This window comes from Carassius carassius, chromosome 39 (genome assembly GCF_963082965.1).
Source record: "Carassius carassius chromosome 39, fCarCar2.1, whole genome shotgun sequence".
In the NCBI taxonomy this organism is placed as follows: Eukaryota; Metazoa; Chordata; class Actinopteri; order Cypriniformes; family Cyprinidae; genus Carassius; species Carassius carassius.
In genome coordinates this window covers 5,177,435-5,194,181 of record NC_081793.1, presented here as the reverse complement: position 1 = coordinate 5,194,181, position 16,747 = coordinate 5,177,435, and the positions used below count along the sequence as shown (strand labels likewise).

The 16,747-nt window shown below is 37.2% G+C and overlaps 1 protein-coding gene across 2 annotated transcripts in view; it reads right to left on the bottom strand.

Annotated features, from left to right (window-relative positions):
- LOC132121266 (phytanoyl-CoA hydroxylase-interacting protein-like) overlaps window positions 1-16,747 on the bottom strand; it is a 39,385-nt gene that overhangs the window by 6,882 nt on the left and 15,756 nt on the right. Inside the window, exon 1 of one of the 2 annotated variants that reach the window (XM_059530495.1) lies at window positions 3,445-3,684. The exons of the other annotated variant lie outside the window; for it this stretch is intronic. The gene's annotated coding sequence lies outside the window, so the exon portion shown is untranslated. Of the gene's footprint in view, window positions 1-3,444; window positions 3,685-16,747 lie in introns of those variants that run through there. 2 annotated transcript variants of the gene reach the window in all.

Here is a 16,747-nt window from a genome sequence, read left to right as displayed (position 1 = left end):
GTATCGATACTCAGATAAAAAATATCAATACTAAGCTGTTTTTATTTAACAGTGATTTTGTTTATTAAACAAAAAATAATGCCTACAATATGCCTTAAATTGGACGAACAAGCTATGTTAGCAAATAGTTGTGTGGAAGGGATTTTCCTGCTCATCTGAACACACGCAAATGTTGCAAGGCAGAATCAATCAATTACAGAGCGTTCACTCATTTCTGCAATTAAATAGAGCTGCGTTTCCCAAGAGTAGCCTAGAATAAGAAACCATTTATGTTTTTTGGAAAAGGCAGCCCAGAACAATGCTGAAAAAACATAGACTATTTAATTGAGTTATTTCACAATAAACCTATGGAAATTGTACCCTAGTTTGTGCAGTACATTTATTTAAATATGAATGTTAAAAGTTCATATTGCTCATGTTCTATTCTGTATTGTTAATATAAATCATACACTCTCCGAATAAAAAGGTTGCATTTTATGCATGCAACAGCCTATTACTGGCAGTCCCTTATGACAATAAACCATGGTGAAGTGAACATAGTTTAACTATAGTATTTGTAGAACTCAATGAATGAGAAATATGTGTAATTATTAAACATAATTTCTGTGTCCCACATTTTGCCTTGAACCTTGTTACTGTATGAACTGTATTTTTTTTCATTTAGCATCCTTTATAATTTTGACACCCATGAAGGAAGTGTCATCATTTTGGACTCTTTCTACAGCATGGTGAAAGCATGAATTCAACTAGGTCAACCACAGTTATTGTAAGATAAAATTATCAAACATACGTTTAATAAATAAAATATATAATATTTTTATGTGAAATCTAACAACAACTACAAACCAACAGCTGGTCCCAAAATAGCCCCCACTAAATGATACATTTCATTAGCAGAGATACAAAAAATTACTCGAAAGTATTTGAAAGAAATTTAGTAATAGAGTTAGACCTCCCAAATTTGATGATCACCATTTTCCGAAGGCTAAGCACATTCTTTCATTGACTATTTGTTCAAAATAAGACCTAATACTTTCCCTAAAAATGTGTCTCTTATACTGGGCCTTTGAACTGAGGAGGCTTAGCTATTCAAGCACTAACCCTAAACTCTCTCTGTCCTGGCGCCAAGGTGGCCCGTCCATTCACTCCAGCTCTATAGGGAGACACGATTGAATGAATGAACTTCAAAGAAAGAGAGAAAAGAGAAAACCACAAAGACGCATTACCTGCCCAGTCAGCTAAAACCGGTTTGAAAGAGAGATGAAGGCAGTCGAGTTAGAGCTGGAGAAGCACCATCAGGGAGGCGTCCTCCTGTGTCACTTCAGATGGAGCATTATAGATGAACGAGCTCCTCTCAGCCACCAGAGAGAGGCTGAATGAATGATTCATAAGCTGCCCCTTACTGTAGCTCCCAGCGCTGAATCAGTTCTTGTTTTATCTCTCGCCTGCACTATGAGTTCTCAGAATAAAGACTGAGGATAACAAGAGATCGCCTACGTTAGGGAGGAGCGCTCTGACACCCAGTACTGTCTCACTGGTACACTATTATCTCTGCTGAGAATCACTTGTGGAACACTTTGTTACTTTGAAGTACAAAATAAAGAACTTGTTACGTGGTAGTTCCATATCACAAGTGTTTTAATTAACAACCAGAGGGTCTGTGAGACAAGAGAATGAGGGAGTCTACTTGTTTAGTGTAATTACTGCGATTGGTTTGGTCTGCTATTGGTTTCCAGTATCAAGTAGCTGTGAGATGTTAAATGTAGAGCAGCACAGGTCTTCTAACACAAACCCACACAGCTAATGCGATTAAGTCATTCACATTCATAAAAACAAACTCAAAATAAAATTCTAAATTGTTTTAAAGGAAATTGATTTATAATGTGGATGGATGATTTATAATGTTATGTTACAAAATATTTATTTTGAATAAATGTTTTTTTTTCTTTCTTTTTTTCTATTCATCAGGAAAATTAATAATGGTCATAATCAGCACAACCATTTGCAATAGACTATTTTAGGACCATTATGAGTATATTTTCCATTACATCATTTTCATTTTTATGAATCTCTTTAAATTAAATGCAGCATTTTGATTATTTTACAGTAACTAATACAATGATTAAGTAATGAAGAACAATGCAACAAAAGATACTATGATACGTACAAAGTGGAATCACTACAAAATGTTTTTGAATTTTTTTTATGTTTATGAAAGAAATCAATATTTTTATTCATAAAATATATTTTTTATATATTTTTTATAGTTGTTATTATTATTATTATTATTATTATTAAGGGGGAAAATGTCATGTTGTTGACATGTTTTGTAACATAAATAAAAAGCTCTATGCAGATCTGTATTCATTAAAAATCATACTTTAAGTCACCATTCACAAAATAATTCCACCGCTGACGTGACCTTGTTATGAGATTTTTAAAGTACCAAGAAGCAATGCTGCATATAAAAATGCAATCAGTGCCGTTTATCCAACAACATTATTGCAAGGACACCGTTGTGGCATGCTGTAACTCAAATTACACCTAAAAAGCCGTAAGAGGATCAAAATGCCAAACTGCTCACAATTTAGATTCTATGGGGGGTGTAATCTCAGGCTTAATGGACAAAAAGCCAGGACAACGACACATCTTTCTGAGCATGCCAAAAACTTACAGATGGCACATAGAAATAATATTTTTCATTTTTATTATTATATTAATATACAAAGTATTAGTAATACATAGTAAATAATAATGTAATAATAATAATAATTATTATTATTATTAATATATATATATATATATATATATATATATATATATATATATATATATATATTAATAATAATAATAATAATTATTATTATTACATTATTATTTACTATGTATTACTAATACTTTGTATATATATATATATAATTTATATTAGGCAGATTTTTTATTTGTATACAAAAATAAGCATTTAAGCATAAATAGTTAAACCAAAAGACTTTAAAGAAATAATTTCATTTCGTTTGTCCAAATGCTTTTACTGGCATTATATATGTTTACAGTATGTATAATAGCACATAAGCACACAATAGTGAATGACAACTCAAGCAGCACTAATGACTTGTCATGTAGAATTATCATCAAAGATCCGGACATACAGACATGCACAGGAGACCAATTTAACATATCCTCAGTCACTATATACTAGGAATGTCTTTCCATTATCAATAATATCCTCTGCTGGATTTAATGGCTGTAAAATAAACTACCCTCTCCTTTTGAAGATAGCATCAGTAATTCATTAACAAAAAGGGCCCAGTGATTGCATTTCTGAAAAAGCAATAGCAGAAATATACCAAAGCATCGAAGCATTATCCTTTCATTAATACCGACTCATTATATATCGGTCACAAGGTCATAGCATCTGTTTCACTAATGAGCACAAATACTCACTCTGTCTTTCATCCGCTCTCTGCGTCTGGTTCCAGGTAATATTTGTTCACAACTGAATAGAAAAACAACTGGTGATGCAAAAGCCTAAGCCTGCAGGAGATTATAACTGAGGACAAAAAAAACCCATTGCAACTACCAGCTGGACAAATACTGTGCTCTCATGGACTCCTTCAGGGGACATGGTCTGCTGTCCAGTCCCAGTGTACTGTCTCCAATGCACCCTGAGCCTAAAGTGCACGCCATTGGTTTAGAGCAGCTTTAGTGTTTGTTTTACAAGCCTAGCACACTCCCATAGGAGGAGCCTGGATTATGTCATCAGCTGGACTTAGTAACTGACCGTGTGTCACTGTTGGACTGAAATTTCAGAGCGAGGAGTGATGGAGGGAGTAAAAGAGAGAGAGAGAGAGATATCTGGGTTGTCTCTCAGGTGGGTATTCTGTTCACCCGCTCCCATTAGGAAAGTATCCAAATATCCTTTGAAGTTTTGCATCCGTCACTTCACCATACCCTTTGCACTGTCTGTCATATTTCCAAAAGATGACATCATTCTTATAACGGATGTCAGTGTTTTGGAGATTATTTGTCTATTGGGGAAATAGGAAAGAAGAATCGCTCTGTTCTGGAAATGTGACACTGACATTTTCACAGTTACAGATTGTTACTTTAAAGGTTTGAAGTCTCAAGTTAGATTGCATAATTTGAAGAGACGTGTAGCTTGAAGATACATAGATCTTGGCTTGCTGGTTGCTAGAGTGTTCTAGGTGAAGAGACAGGGAGAGGATAGATAGATAGACGCATTATATAGACAAAAGTACTGGAACACAGCTCTTAATTATTGAATTCAGGTGAGTTAATCAGACCCATCATCACAGATGTATAATATCAAGCACCTAGCCATGCAGTCTGCAATTTCAAACATGAAATGACTAGATCAGAAATTAAAGTATGAACATACTAGGACCAAGATCCCAAACAAATAATGATCACTAATCACCATTATGGCGACTTCAAAAAATTACAGTAGTACATAACTACATTTCTCACAGTGGCACATTTAAAGACAACTTTATAAAGTGAATTCACAGCAAAACAAGAGCAGTAAATTACTGTGACGTTAGCCTCATACTGATGTTCATTCACAGCGATTTGTAAGAAAATAACAGCTTGCATTGATTTCACAGCAAATTTCTGACTACAGTAATTTATTGTAAAACAATATTCTCAAATCCTCTAAATTCCTAGCAATTTTTCACAGTTTACAGTCAATTGTAAGTGATATTATTAGAAAGAAGGGCTTAGAAACACCAGCAATGAAGCAAAAAAATACATTAAGCTGTCAAGCTGGCCACTGAGAGGCGCATAGTGCATGGTGAATAAAAGTTACCAATGCTCTGCTGATTTCAGAGCTCAAACTTCCACTGGCTTTAATATCAGCACAAAAACTTTGCGACAGGAGTTTCCATTGCCCGAGCAACTGGTGCAAGCCTCAAGTGGTGCAATGTTAAGTGTAGGATGGAGTGGTGTAAAGTAAAGCATAGTGCCACTGGATTCTGGAGCAGTGGAAACCAGTTATGTGAAGTGATGAATTACACTTCTGTTTGGCAGTCTGATTTGCGAGTCAGTTTTTGGCAAATATCAGGTGAATGTTACCTCTTTACTGCATTGTGCAAAATGTAAAGTTTGGCGGAGGAGGCATAATGGTAGGGGCTGTATTTCAGGGGGTTGTGCTAGTCCCCTTACATTTTGGACAATGCTATGCTTTCAACTTTGCGGGAACAGTTTGGGGAAGGCCCCCGAACTGTTTCATCATTTCTATTCCATCATGACTGTGCCCCAGTGCACAAAGCGAGGCCCATTAAGAAATTGTTGGAAGAGTTTGGTGTGGAAGAACTTGATTGGCCTACACAAAGCCCTGCCCTCAACCCCATCAAGCACCTTTTAAATAAACTGGAATGGAGATTGTGAGAAAGACTTCTCATCCAATATCAACTCAATACAATGTCTTTAAAGTTCCTATTGGTGTACTAGTCAGGTGTCCCAATACTTTTGTCCATACTGTGTAAGGATACATATAAGGACTTTTCCTCTAACAAAATAAGGCCTCACAATGACAACATCCACTGATATCCTCACATGACTAGACAACAATGGACAGAGAGAATGCATGAGACCACAGACAATGGGCATCTTCATCCTCAACATTCTCTAGTTGGCCACTCCACGAGTCCCACAACAACCTCTTTGAGCTGAAAAAAGTCTCTAAGCAGCCCTCCACCGCTCTGGAGCATGAGGAAAGAGAGGGAGTGCTTTGTTGCATTCATCCTAATGAATAATAAACAGGAAACATGATGCAGGAACAGAGCCTTTCATGAAACACTTGTGGATGAAATCCAAAGCCAAAGTAAAACGGCATCACTATCATCCTCAAATAAATGCATATGGATTAACATTTAAATCCTTTGTCATTATATATGTGGTGCTGGTTATTGCTAGAGGAAAGCCTGATGGGTGGATTATAAAACATGCCAAGCAAAATCTATGATGATTGGATGACTACATGATAACACAACACACTGACTGAACACCTCCTCAGCTTTTAAGCATGCTCCATCCTCCCCATAATCACCTGCAGCTGCATCCAATCAACACTGCGGAGAGGAGGATAGAGAGAGAGAGAAAAGGGAAACTGCACAATACAAACATATCACCACAAAGATAGATAAGTAAGTCCAGAGGACGTAACACCCCCACCCTTAACTACAAAACCCGATTTGTAGTAAAAAGAACAAGTGTACATAAAAAACAAACCATGCAGTTTTCGACAGGCAATTTAACCATCATCAGTAGAAACCCGAGACAGTGCATCGGCTACAATATTCTCTGTACCCTTCTTATAACGGATGTTAAACTCTTGCAAAAAGAGTGCCCATCTCATAAGGCATTGGTTAGTGTTAGACATGTGAGCTAAAAATATCAGAGGGTTGTGGTCTGTGTACACCACTATGTGATCACCGGAGCTTAAGTACACTTCAAAATGCTGAATAGCCAATAAAAGAGCTAGAGCCTCCTTCTCTATGGTGCTATAGTTCCTTTGACACCTGTTGAACTTCTTAGAGAAATAGCTCACTGGATGTTCGATGCCAGCATCATCAGCTTGTATCAGCACCGCGCCAGCGCAATTAGCACTCGCATCCACCTGCAGACTGAAAGAAACTGCAAAATTCGGAGCTTGGAGAACTGGAGCATTGCATAGTAGATCTTTAGCAGAGCAAAAAGCAGTTTCACAAGTTTTATTCCACACAAATTTACGTTCCGTACTCAGCAAGTCAGTAAGGGGTGCAACTACAGAGGCAAAATTCCGACAGAAACCTCTGTAGTAACCGGTCATTCCCAGAAAACGCCCCAATTCGCGTTTATTAGTAGGTGAAGGGAATTTCACAATGGCTTCAATCTTAGCCTTAACCGGTTTAACCTGACCTTGTCCGACCAATTTACCAAGGTAAGTCAATACCGCCTTAGCAAACTCACATTTACTGAGATTAAGTGTCAAAGATACTTTAGCCAATCGTTCCATGACTGAAACCAGGGTGCATAAATGATCCTCCCACATCAGGGAATATATTACCACGTCATCTAAATAGACTTCAAAGTTTTGCACATCTGACAACCAGTGTTGGGAAGGTTACTTTGGAAATGTAATAGGTTACAGATTACAAGTTACCTTGTTTAAAATGTAATAGTAGTGTAACTTTTTCAATTACTTTATTAAAGTAAAGTAACTAATTACTTTTGAGTACTTTTTGATTACTTTTATAAATTTGTGAAAATTAAAGAATAATAAATAAAAGCATATACATCAACTTAAATACAGTTATCTAATAAGCATGTGACGTATTCTGTGTAATAAACTCCTGAAACATTGGTGTTTTTTTGAAACTGCTGTCTCTTTGTATATGATGATAGTTTTCTCAAAATAAGTAAAATGCACATGAAGTGACACAGAGCAGTTCTAGAAATTATGTTTATGTGCTCGTGTACTCCTATATTGAGAAGGCAGAGGTTGAAAACACTGCGGGCTTCAGTAGGCCTATATATGTGTAGTAAATGAAACCATGACTTTGCCATTAATTTACAGGAGGGGCGGACTAGGAAAAAAACTCAGACTGGAAAATTCAAACTCATACAAACAAATTCATGGACAAAACTATTTTTTGTATGGACCTGACATAAAAAAAGGTTTAAATCTTTAATTTGGGGACATGAAAAATAATTAAAAGTTCTCTCCTGAACTGCACCTTCACTTCCATTTTTCTCTTCAGTCTCTTTATTTTGCCCTGTTATCCATCTCTCTCATGACTTTAATACTCAAGATTGAAGATTGAACAAAACTATACTTTACAATACAATACTCTACAATACTACAATATCTTTATAGAAAAATCCTAATACTGTACACGAGTCATGTTTTTCCCTTACAAAAGTTAAACATGCTTTTATTAGCCTATATAAAAGTAAAATAATTTTTTTTTTTTGCAAATGGATTTGTATTTATTTTTAAATAAATACATTTGTAAAATAATTTTACATTTTTGGTTACCACAGTTAACCAATAGTAACCATTTTCTCTTGATTTATAGTTAAATATTAAAATGTAAATTTTCGTAAGGGTTGTGTTGTTGTCGGTCGTTGCTCCCCCTAAACCTATTAAAAAAATCGGATTTTTTTTCAGCTAAATTCCTACTGTAACATTACAACAGATAATAATGATGTCCTTTATATAGTATTTTGAGTGATGACTGATGAGCAACGTGCTGCTGCTTGATTAAATAAATAAAAAAACAAAGACAAAAAAGCATCTTTACAGATGAAACTGACCTGAAACCCTGAACAGGAGTTCTGCTTCTCTGCTCCAGCTGTCCACTGCTCCAGTCTCTCTCTCTCTCTCAGTCGCTCTCTCTCTCTCTCTCTCTCTCATTGATTACTCTGAGTCTGATCCAAACCGTTTGGCGGAGGCGCGGAGAGCGCGCGAGTCACAACTAACACTTCATGACTTATTAGAGATTTAATTATCAAATGGCGGATTCGCAAATGATCGCTTTAGTACATTCGGCAGGCAATTATACAATAATGATATTAAATAGTGGGGCAAAATCGGCTGCCAGGACTCCGGGAATTGTCCCGGTTCTCCCGGTGTCCAGTCCGCGCCTGATTTCCACAGCCACACAGAATGTGCAAGTCATATATTGCATTTTTGGGGCTTTATATTCACAGACACTAGTCCAAGTCATGTTTTGATTCAAGTGTACTGACCTACTTTTGATTTAGTCATCCAAAATGTGGCATATTCCGTCCGCGTTAGGCATTCCGTTTTTATGACTGGATTCTACGAACCAGACTGTATTTCCGCATCCCGGAAATTATTAGGGCGGTATGTCTCAGAATAGTCAGTGCAATTTGGGAAATAAATCAGTTAAATCTGTATGTGGATGTGTGTAAATATTCAAATGTAATCCCCTTTGTAATCGTTAAAAATTTCATAAGTAACTGTAATTTAATTACTCATTTTTTCTTAGTAACTGTAACTAATTACAGTTACAATAATTTTGTAATTAAATTACGTAACGCCGTTACATGTAACTAGTTACTCCCCAACACTGCTGACAACACAAGATGCATCAACCATTGGAATGTGGCAGGTGCATTGCGCATCCCGAAAGCCATGACCGTGTACTGCATGAACGCGTCAGGTGTAACAACCACAGAAATTTCAGAAGCTCGCGGTGTTAACGGCACCTGCCAATATCCTTTTAAAAGGTCAAGTTTAGTGACATAGCGTGAGGAACCCTCACGATCAACACAGTCCTCCATCCTAGGAAGAGGAAAGGAATGTGCCTTAGTAAGGCAATTTATTCTGTGAAAATCCGTGCAGAATCGAAACGAGCCATCAGACTTTGGCACAAGTAGACAGGGCGAGCTCCATGGACTCTGACTGGGTATAGCGAAACCATTACAGTACTCACTAAATACTTGACTTCATCTTTCATTGCTTGACATTTATGTCGATTAACTCGATATAGGTGCTGCTTGATCGGCGTACTTTGACCCACTTCAACATCGTGCATTAACACGTTTGTCTGCGAAGGAACATCACTGAACAACATAGAATGTTTGTGAATCAGTTCAATAACATTATCACGCTGATTCTTAGACAAATACGAAAGGTGAGATGGCAAGGTGGCAACAATCTCCCACAAGAGGCTTGAACTTCCTTGCCAATTACCTACCCTGTCTCTAATGCACCAATGAGAGATGGTTCAACAACATTCACAGTAGTCACAATTTCAGCAGAAGGATTAACTTCCAGCACATCTCTGGCAACCTATGCTTGTAACCTATTCACATGACAAACTCTACTTTTGCGTCTTCGATCTGGAGTTAAAACTGCGTAGTTAGTATGGCTCAGTTTTTTCTCAATTTTATATGGACCGGCAAAACGAGCATGCATGGGAGAATTAGGCACAGGCAAAAGCGCAAGCACTGAGTCACCTGCCTGAAAGTCACGAACAACACTTGTTCTATCGTGTTTAACTTCATCTTAACTTGAAACTCAGCAAGATGCTGTTTAGCAACTTTCCAAGCACCATGGAGTTGTTCACGCAACGTACTCACATGTTCAAGGATTGGTACATGAGGAAGCTCTTTAGAAAGAAACTGTTCACTTAACAATTTCAAGGGTCCACGAACTGTGTATCCAAACACGAGCTCGGCCTTAATATTCTCCATCCTCCCCATAATCACCTGCAGCTGCATCCAATCAACACTGCAGAGAAGGAAGATAGAGAGAGAGAGAGAAGGGAAGCTGCACAATACAAACACATCACCACAAAGATAGATAAGTAAGTCCAGAGGACGTAACACTGGCCATCTATTTGTGTAGTCATGAATACCAAGCACTGACACTGGGAATTTACCATAATATCCCATGGTTTATGAAATGCTGTGGCCTCATGGGTGATGTCTTAAAGCTATGTCCACCACTTCCCTTTAATAAATCACACACAGAGCTTTCCCTCACAGCCCACTGGCTGTTCATGTTTATATACCGTAACCTCTCCTTCTTGAATTCCAGCTGAAGATGCAAGGATGATAGATTTTAACATCTCCAGGGTGCGGGTATTACTGGACCACTCTTGTGTCTGAGGCAGCGCATTAAAGTTTCATCAGTCCTTGGTCCCAAGACTATAAATAGACCAGCTTTTCATTTAATTTGTTGAATCTGAGGGGAGTGATGCTGCAGAGATAGGATCCTCAGAGCTGTCTTACAGTGCAAATTAAATGACACATTGTTTATTTTAGTTAAGGAGGTGTTGACGGGTGCTGACACGAAAACAGAGATGGAAAAATAAAAGTGCTAATTGTACAGTGGAAGACATTGCAGTGTAAATGAAAAATGCTAAAACGCAAACCTCTGCACTATAAATAATGACTTTAATGAGGTTCTTAGCTAAATTTCCAGAAAAAAACATCTCACATCTTTCTCCTAAAATTCCTAGCAAATAAATATTAGATTGAATTGTTTGTAAAGGCTTGTAAATACATTTGTAAGGTTACAAGTGACTTCTATTCCAAATAAAAACTGTTCTTTTAAATTTGGTATTAATCAAAGAATCCTGGCAAAAATATATCATGGTTTCTTTTCAACATTGATAACATTAAGAAATGATTTCTGAAGGATCATGTGACACTGAAGACTTGAGTAATGAAGCTTAAAATTCAGCTTTGCCATATTAGGGAAAAAACCAAAACTTTTAAATATATATTAAAATAGATCTTTTAAATTGTAATAATATTTCACAATATGACTGTTTTACTGACCAAGACCCCTTAACAATGGCAAGGCAACATGCTAAAACACATTAAAATCACTTCGCAACAGGAAAGCAATACACTGGCAACCACCCACAAGTTCCAATCTGTTTTAAATTGCCAATTCTCATGGCAACTACAACTTTATTTCATGATTTTTATTACTTTGTTTGACCATGCAGGTTTTGTTAGCTGGACACTTGAGACACAGTAGGACATTCTGACCTCAGGCAAGCAGAAACCGTACAGACAGCATCAAATGCAGCCTGTCTTCCCTTGAGTTTAATGCATGAAGTCACATTTTCTCAAAACTGTCAAAAATCAAAGGATCTTAAGCAATGGTAGTTAAGCAAAATGCTTAATGATGCACAGCTTGAAACACTCCTGAAGATTATTACCACTGTACTGGTCTCAGAGGAAATGGATCATTCTGTTAGAAGGGCTGATTTCTTCTGTGCCTTTAGACCAAAGCATAAGCATCATAAGAAAGATGACAAGCAGTAAATTTGTGGACGCATCTGTCACAACGGTTTTGATTAGGCCACTGAATCATAAATAACTCTTGTAGGATATACTTGTGTCTCTGCTGTGCGGTTTTCTGATGGGACTCTGATGTAATGCCGTCGGTCAGTGTTTCAGGATATTTATAGGAACATCACATTTATTGAATAATATAAGATCTTGGACTAATGCCTTGCCAATATGCCATATCAAATAGATTGTAAAAAATGTTTTTAGTCTTTTTTTGTTGCTGAATTTGTTTTCAGCTCTTCACTTTCAGCTTCTTCACTGAAGTGCACTGCAGATTAGGTAACCATTTTGATTTGACTTTAAGCTAAAATGTGCCATTTACACATATAGACCTCATGTGGCCGAACAACTTTGCAACAACTGGTCAAAGAGGCAACAGACAGACTCAAACAAGCAGGTGAGTTTATTAGGGGAACTGAGAAGAAGCTTCCAACTTAGGAGAATCAAAACTGAAGTGATCAATGGAAGCAAAGAAAACAGTCTTATCTGAGCTGAAACTTCTAGTCCTTCAATAGCTAGCAGAGGCTCGACAGGCTGACAAGGGATCCACTTAAGAAGCTTGTAACCTTGAAACCAACTGACAAGCGACTGTGGTGAGTGTGCATTTGAATGGTGTGGTAAGTGGATTCAGGTGTCCGTGATAAGTAATCAGGTGATTGTGAACGGGTGTAGGAGGCTGGTTTAGCTGGTGAGGCAGGTGATTCCATGATACTTTTGTACTGACAGACAGCTTTACGCCCAACAGAAATTTGGCTATCCAGGGTTTTGTGAGAAGTGCACATTGGAATTTGCAATATTCCTATTTTTCATCCAATGGCCACCAAACTTGGTCAACATTACCTCAAGACACAGGGGATACAAAATTGCCAATGGATGTTTAATATCGTGAATGGTTTGCCTGTGGCGAGTCAATGAATTATGGTGAGAAATGAAAAACAGAATGTGTCTAATAACTTTTGCATACATTGTCTGATTTTAATCAAACTTCAGCACTTTGTTGTATGAGGCTGATCACATACAGTTAGTGATTGCAAAATCGAGGCCTCGTGAACCAATGAAACAGTTGAACCAAATGTGCCATATTGTTTCGAGGCTTCGAATCAATCCGACACCCGTCTCAACGGTGACACCCAGTGGTCACTTGCAGGGGTTGATCTGAAACAACCTTGACGAGCCATTAAAAAAATGTGTTGTTTTTTTATTATTATAATGTTCTAATATGTGAAGCTTGTAACCTATAGGCTCCTCACTGTGCATAATGTTATTTTGGTCATGAAAAATGAATATTAATAAAAGAAATCAAGCCACAATGTCTCACTTTTTTAGAGATTTTTATTCAAAAATATTAATTTATCTGCTGTGGAAGGACTTAGCCTACTTCTTTTTTACAGATAATTTCTCCAGCCTTTGAAAAAATCCTCTCACAAGGGACACTTGTTGCTGGCATACAAAGATATTTTTTTGCAAGGACATACAAATGAGGAAAGATTACTGCTCTCTCTTTCCAGTAAGTTAGTGGATCATGAGTTCTGGGCAAATACGCATCGTTGATGTATTTTTACACTTCCACTGTGGCATCAGCTGTAGCATTGTGTATCATCTTGGTTTGATGGATGCGAGTATCAAAAAGTTCCCATAAACTGTCCTGTGTTTCTACTGGTGTTGATGGTGATGGTGATGATGATGATGGGTGTGATGTTGACATTTCTGGGTCTGAATAAAAATGAAAACAGCAATTAGTAACAAATCCTAAACTGACGGCATATATGAAGGATATATTATATTACATGATTCAGATTACATAACATAACACAGACTGAAACTGCTCACCAGGATTTGTGTTTGAACGCATCAGTGAAGCACACTCCAGTGTGATATGCTTTTCAGCTTCCTGGGCTTTGGCAGCATTTCCAAATGCCACATTTTTGAACCTTGGGTCCAGCAGTGTAGCCAGTGCCAAGGCTCTAAAACTCTCATAACCTCCACATCTGGAGTGCAGACCTTCTTGCAGATGTGAGCCTATGAGCCAAAACAGGAGAAACACATATTTATAATAATGACAATAATATGACAGTTATGGCCAATCACATGGGTAGTATGGTCATTGTGGCCTACCTAATTGAACAGTTGATTCCTGCGTTGCATTTCCTTTTTTCTGTGCAAGCTTGTGCTGCAACATCCTGTACAGTGGTATAAGCTTTGAAGCAGACACTCTCTTTTCCTCTGACATCTCTGTTGTTGCGAGTTTGAATGGTTGCAGTATTGACAATGATTGTTCAATAATGTCATAATCAATACTTGTCAGGGGAGCAGTATCATTGTTTAAGTTGGAAAGTGCAGCAGCCACTGGTTCACGTTGGTCATACAAGCACTGTAGCATGTCAAATGTGCTGTTCCATCTCGTGTCAACCTCCTGTATCAGTTTCAGAGTTGGTCTTCCCATCAAGCTCTGCATCTCCACAAGCTTGTCCTTTGCTTTGCAGCTGGATCTGAACAACCCCACTATCTTTCTGGCCTTCTGGCGTATTTCATTGATGACTGGGGTTTGATCTAGTGCCTTTTTCACAATCAAATTTAAAGTATGAGCAAAACATGGGACATGGCGAAGGTGGAGTAGCTGGGCACTTAGGATCATGTTAGATGCATTGTCAGTCACCATGCACTGAACTTTGGAGGTTGTTCCCCACTCAGCCATTAGCAAGGCTTTAGCCTCCATGAGATGCTGGGCTGTGTGGGTTTGGTAAAACCTCCTTACACCCAGTACAACAGTTGCCATTTTTGCCTCTGTTGTTATGTAATGGCAAGTCACAGCAAGATATCCATCCATATTAATGGAGGACCACATGTCAGCTGTAAGGCTAACAAATTCGGCCTTTGGTAGGTCCTCCATTGTCTTCTCCTTGGCTTTGTTGTACTTTTCGCTGACCATTATTTTAAGCACCTTCCGGGATGGGAGGACATAGCTTGGATCAAGCTTGTTCACAAATGCCCTGAATCCCTCATCGTCCACGATGGTGAAGGGCTGCAGATCCTTCACCACCATGTTTATAAGAGCCTCATCCAATTCCCTCTGTCTGACTTTTAAAAGAGAAGACAAAACATACTTTCAGACAAATACATTGGAAAAATACAGCTTCAATTAGTGCACATCTATTAAAAGTATAGCCTACTGGTTCATTATTTGGAAACCTTCCAGTGTTTATAATCAGTGCTTTATATAACTTATAAACTTTATAAACAGTGTCCCAAAAGGTTGTAATTATATTTCAATTATAATTATATCCCAAACAATGCATACCTTGCTTAGATGGACCAGCAGTGTCAGTAGCAGGCCTAGGTACAGGGGGAATGCCTTCCTCTGCACCCTGCAAAATGGCAGGATGAGTGCTCCTCAAATGGCGCATCATGGATGATGTATTGTTGCAGTAGGCTAGCTGCCGATCACAATACACACATCTCACTTTATATGGGGTTTCTAAATGGAAATGCTCCCACACCACAGATGTACGGCATCTCTTCTGGGGAGCTTCCATTTTATCTATCTATCCAAATCTATCTATCTATATATGAATCGATCTATGTATCTATATATGTATCTATCGATAATATATGTATTTATATATGTATCTATAATCTATCTATATATGTATCTATCTATAATATATGTATTTATATATGTATCTGTAATCTATCTATATATGTATCTTTCTATTAATCTAGCTGTCTATATATATTTATATCTATGTATCTATTAATGTGTCACTATATGTATACTCTGTCTGTCTCTAGCCTCTCAGTCAATGTGTTGTGTAAATTTAAATGTAAGTCTAAATTGCATATAACTAATCAAATCGCACTATATTTCTGAAGTGTGTCAGTAGTAAATATCAGTTTACATTTCCAAACATTATTTTTGCCATTAATCATAATAATCCAGTGATATTTTTGTTTGCACAAGGAGTCTGACTGCAGCCAGTGCTCTTCACAGAGATCTGATCTCATCTTCATCAGTCTGTCTGGAATGCCATGGAGAAACAGATAAAACTGAGAAAGACTAAATCCAGAAGAACTGTGGCAAAGTCTCCAAAATGCTTCAAGAAACCTGCAAAGCTACCAGTGGCCTAATACTTTTACACAGTACTGTATATGTGACTATTATGAGTCAAAGTTATAGAACCACCAAATGGCAGCAGAAAGTGTCATTTTAAAAAATTTTAAATGAGTCTTTCTCAGTTTTTTTCAAACTTAATGTCAAAACACGGCAGATGTAAAGCTGCAAAGGGATTCTTGATATTTTAAATGCTGTTACCATATACAATAGCAACGTGTCAAACTTGAAGGTAAGGCAGCTATCATGCTTAGAAATTGTTTTTTTTGGAAAAATAGGGCCATGAATTAATGCATACTCCTCCTAGGAGAATCATGTAATTCTCACCAAATCTTCTTTCTGTGAACTGATTCTTATTTTATAATATTCTAAAAAGTAATAAAGGCTATGATGATTAGCACAGCAAAATAAATCTTCATTATCTATCAATACCTGAAATGACTTGAGAAAAGATACCTGAGATGATACCTGAGAAAACACAGATAAATCAGAGGTTTATTTGGTCAGACATTCGGTTAGCATTGTGAAACATAAAACATTTCTGAATGGTCCCTTTCACTCTAAATGTATCTTTGTTCAAGGTTAAACCTGGTGTCTGTTTCTGTAGAGTGATATATCATACTTTTTATACAACCCGAATTCCGGAAAAGTTGGGACGTTTTTTAAATTTTAATAAAATGAAAACTAAAGGAATTTCAAATCACATGAGCCAATATTTTATTCACAATAGAACATAGATAACTTTGCAAATGTTTAAATTGAGAAGTTTTACACTTTTATCCAATTAATTAGCTCATT